At 43.1% G+C, this 5,041-nt stretch overlaps 1 pseudogene across 1 annotated transcript; it reads right to left on the bottom strand.

Moving 5' to 3' along the window:
* Positions 1-1,398: 1,398 nt before the first annotated feature.
* On the bottom strand, positions 1,399-4,330 carry LOC104718446 (leucine-rich repeat extensin-like protein 4 pseudogene; annotated as a pseudogene). The gene has a single exon (XR_015568999.1). The product of XR_015568999.1 is annotated as a leucine-rich repeat extensin-like protein 4 pseudogene (transcript).
* Positions 4,331-5,041: the final 711 nt, after the last annotated feature.

Genomic DNA, 5,041 nt, shown 5'->3' with positions numbered 1-5,041 from the left:
TCTCAACAGAAGCCCTACGCGAGACAGGTTGAGAAACTGGGGTTTGGAGGTTGACTCGGTATGTTTGCTATGTGCCTCTGAGGATGAAAGTCGCGATCACCTATTGTTTAACTGCTCATTCAGTTGGTCACTCTGGAATCCCACTGCCCTTCGATGCTCCTTTACTCCTTTTCGATCATGGTCTGAAACATTACTAAGCCTCACTAGCTTTAGGGGCTCTCGGTAGCAAAGAAACTCCTACTAATCGCTTGGCAGGCCACGATCTACTGTATCTGGACGGAAATGAACCATCGGCTGCACCGAAACAACTTCAAATCGACTGACCATCTCATCTCTCAGATCGATAGACTCATCAGGGACAGATCACTAAGCTTCCGGGACTCCAACCCGACCCTCTCATTGGATTTGCTCCGTCACTGGTTCACTGGATCTGGTGTGTGATGTCGTACTCTCTTTGAGAATACCTAACACCCGCCGCAGGATAACAAAGAAGATGTTCGGCTCAAATTTTCCATTACCAATCAATGCTCTTATAAAGGTGGTTTGGAGTGGTTAAATTCCCAACTGTCACTCTTGTTCAATTCTAATCATCTGGTTCAAGTCTAGTTCATTTCTAATGCTGAGTTTCATTATTTCTCTTAACTAACTATTGGTATATCATCTGGGCCTCTAAATGAGTTCTGTGAAACTTTTTTCTTCTTTTTTTATTTAAATTTGAATATCCTTTAACAAAAGAAAAAAATACTGAGTTTGTAAAATAAACATAACTTGGGAAAGAGGAACTAGTATTCAATTTCACCCAAATTATTCCACCCGAGGCAATTCTTTTTCACACGAAGTAGCTTTTTTTTCCTGGACAAAGTGACAATTATAGATTCTGGGAGGCAATTCTAATTAGTCAATAAAATATATATATATATATATTATCATAATCTCATAATAATTAATCACAAGTACAAATCTTAAATTAAATAGTACTGTACTATAATAATACAGATGTAAGTATTTAAATGTTTTCAGAAAAAATAATTAAAGCGGCAGTCAAGGATCTGATGGTGTAATAAATTCCAAATACAAAGTAGTCAGTCAGGTACGTGGTGCTGGGCACATGTGACATTGTCCCTACTCCCTACTTTTGCTTCATCATTCAAAACAGTGCGTTTCGTGCTGGACCGGATTTGTATTATTATTAGTATGACTTTACTTCACACTCCCGGATTCACACTCAAGTCTCGCACATACGTTTTCAATGTTTCATGCATGTATCATATAATTTTAGAGATAAAAACTACATATGCCATAAATATATATATTTTCTAATAAATCAAATTATAAATACAAAAGCCACAAAGAAATCCAAAAAAAAAAGATAAGAGTTTAATTTTAAAAAGGGACATATTGAGCAAAAATGATATTTATTATATTAGTTAAATAGACGAGTAATAAGGAGCATAAAGATGAGGTTGCTCCATATATCTTAGTATAATTTTCCCTCTAGTTACATACAACTTTTTTTACCTGCAAACCCTAATTTTCCTCTTTTTAAAATTTTTTTCACACCCTCAAAATAAATCTTTCGGAGAATATCCAACCAACCACGCGTACGTACGTACCCCTCTCTCTCTCGGCAAGAAATGGGTAAAACGACGGCGTGTGTCTGATGTTTCCATCAATCTGAGACGACATCGTTTTCGGCTTCGGGTTTTAGCATAAGTGGTAGGACCCGTTTTTGAGAAAATTCTGATAAAAAAAAAAAAAAAGAATCAGTAGAAGGGAGGCGGTGGTGGTGAAGCGTATGATATTCCGGGAATCGGCGGCAGTGGTCCCTCGTATGCTGGAGACGGCGGTGGTGGGCTGTGATGAATTACCGGTGGAGGTGGGGGACTGTAGTGTACTGTTGGTGGTGGTGGAGGTGGGGGACTGTAGTGTACTGTTGGTGGTGGTGGCGGTGAGTTGTAGTAGTAAACCGGTGGTGACGGTGGAGGACTGTAGTGCTCCGGTGGTGGCGGCGGAGGCTTGTAATGGGCGGCTGGAGGTGGAGGTGGTGTGTATTCTATGCATGGTGCTGGTGAATGGGGTGGTGGCGGTAATGAGTAATGAGGCGGCGGTGGTGGTGAGCTGTAGTAGTAGGGGGTTGGTGATGGTGGTGACAACTGTGAGTGAGGGGGAGGTGGAGGAGGGGGAATGTAGTAAACTGGAGCTTGCGGTGGTTGTGATGGAGTTGGCTGCGGTGGATTGTATGTTGGCGGCGGAGGAGGTGGGGGTGATGGGAACGGAGCATATGTTGGCGGAGGTAGTAGCGGTGGTGATGGAGGAGAGTATCCTGTTGACGGTGGAGGTGGCGGCGTATGAGAGTAAGACGGAGGCAGAGGGGAAGGTGTTGAGGGTGGAGTTGACGGCGGGTACGGTACAATGCTGGGAGGACTAGGAATCATAGGCGGTGAAGGATGTCCTGGAGTTGACGGCGGAGACGGGCCTGTGTATGGTGGACTTGGGAAAAATGGTGGTGAATGTTGCCCAGGTGATACCGGAGTTGGTGGACTAGATGGCGATGGAGGACTCGGAGAAATAGACGGTGACGGAGGGGAACCAGGAGTTGACGGCGGAGTTCCAGGAGTTGACGGCGGTGAACCAGGCGTCGACGGAGGTGAACCAGGAGCTGACGGAGGGGAACCAGGCGTCGACGGCGGTGAACCAGGCGTTGACGGAGGTGAACCAGGAGCTGACGGTGGGGAACCAGGTGTTGACGGAGGAGAACCAGGAGCTGACGGAGGGGAACCAGGTGATGACGGTGGTGAACCAGGAGTTGACGGAGGCGAACCAGGTGAAGATGTTGTCGGCGGTGACGGGACAACAACCGGAGGCCGAGAAGAACGACCACACCCAAACGATCCACAATCAACTGGGGGAAGAGAAGAGAAAGCCGCACATTGTCCCGGAGATCTCTGCGCAGGTCTCGCCGGCAAACAATTACGCCGATCATCAAACCCAGGCAACCCCAGACACACCGGCAGTTCTCCAGTGAAGAAATTATAACTGAAAGTAAAGTTCTCCAGCCTCGGCAACTGACAAATACTCGCCGGAATCTTACCGGAGAATCTATTATGCGCCACATTCAGCTGCTCCAACGAAACCATCCCGCCAACACTCGCCGGTAACGGCCCAACAAGTTCGTTAAAACTGAAATCAAATACCGTTACATTCTTCAACCGCCCGATCTGAGACGGCAAACAAGAGTTAAACCCATTGTTCATGAAGATGATCTCTTCAAGGTTCCTCATATCACCCAAACTCGTCGGGATACAACCGTGAAAGTGATTATTCGCCACGACGATGACTGAAACCGGAGAATCTCCCAAATTATCCGGTAACTCGAACCGGAACCGGTTATGGTTAATAAAAATCGCATCTAGATCTTTGCTGAAGAGCTCTTTCGGCACAGGTCCTTCGAACTCGTTGAACCTCAGATCCAGAAACTTCAACGACGGTAACTGGAGAACAACGGCAGGGAATATACCGGCAAACCGGTTGTTACTAAGATCAAGCTCGAACAAAAGCTTAAGCCGATTAAACCGATGCGGTACGGTTCCACAAAACCGGTTTGAATTAACATGAAACAAAGCGAGATCCGTTAACAAACCGAGTTCTTGAGGCAAGTAGCCAGCAATGTCAGCGTGGTTGAGATCTATCCCGGCGACGGTACGGATCCGGCGGTTATCCAAAGCCGGAGCGCAGAAGACTCCGGTGTAACTGCAAACGTTAGAGCCGATCCAGTTGGTGGTGAAGTTGTTGGGATCAGAGAGAATAGCTTGTTTCCAAGCTTGGAGAGCTACGTATGCGTTACGGAGCCGTGGATTCTCGAAGACAAGAGTCGGATCGACGACGACATTCTCGCCGCGGTCGCCGAAATCGTCGCGGTAGTAGAGAAGCTGACGTTTTGTGATTAGCCGGACTTCGTTGTCGGAGAGATTGCCATTGAAAGTGAGTGGAAGAGAGTGAGAGAGGCTCGTCGAGAAGAAGAAGAAGGTGAAAAGAAGAACATAGATCTGAGACATGGTCGTCTTCATCATCATCTTCGTCTTCATTGCTTCATGACATTTGTGGAGAAAGTTTGCAGTGAAGAAGAAGAGATAGTGAAGAGGGAAATGAAGTATAAGTGAGAGAGAGAGACGATGTCTTTTGCACAGCTCATCCCTACGAGTTTTTAATACACTGTTTTTACTAACACTTTGAAAATAGTAATAATGTTAATTAAATGATGTGTGTCCATAAATTACCTAACAAATATATAAATGTAAGATCGACTTTTTTTGGGGTAACCTTTTTGAACTAATCACATGATTGATTTTATAGACGTTACAAAATTATATTCCTCCGTTTCAAAATATAGGATGTTTTACTTAAAAGACGCATACTAAGAAATAGTTACTTTTACAAAATTTAACCAATCATAAACAAAACTGCATAATATAAAATATAAAATTAATCAAAAAGTTGGATAGAAATTTGTAAACATTCGATAGTATGAAACGGAGGATAACAATTGGTTAAATGTTTTTTTGGTCAACACTTTTTAAGCTTGGATTAAAGACATTTTTACATTGCTCTAGGCACTAGGTAGTTTAATTTTTTGTTTAAACATCATATCAACTGTAGTGGTATATTTTTCGATCCCATCCAATCTAAAGATCAAACGAAAGCCAAATAAATTTGAATCAAGATGAGTTCAATTATGGTATGATTTTTATTTTAATCGATTCATGGATTATAATTGTTGTGTGAGCCCATAAAATGAAATAATGTTGGGCTTTTGTAGTTTACAGCAAAAATAATGTGTTACTGTGTAATTTACTACTTAGTAATAAGTAAATGGATTAGTTGAAACTCGTAACTCACGTGCATTCATTTTTATTTGAGGTGTCCCAAACCATTGATAACAAGTTCAACAATTAACTGTTCTATGTCGGAAATCGGAATAGTCTTAAAAACGACATGTCCCACTCCCACAGTCTCATACAGTAAGTTAGTAGATCAGAAAATT

The sequence above is a fragment of the Camelina sativa genome, chromosome 10 (genome assembly GCF_030686135.1).
Source record: "Camelina sativa cultivar CO46 ecotype springtype chromosome 10, ASM3068613v1".
In the NCBI taxonomy this organism is placed as follows: domain Eukaryota; kingdom Viridiplantae; phylum Streptophyta; class Magnoliopsida; order Brassicales; family Brassicaceae; genus Camelina; species Camelina sativa.
Note: the sequence above shows the minus strand (reverse complement) of the source record. Positions and strands in the feature narration are given on the sequence as shown.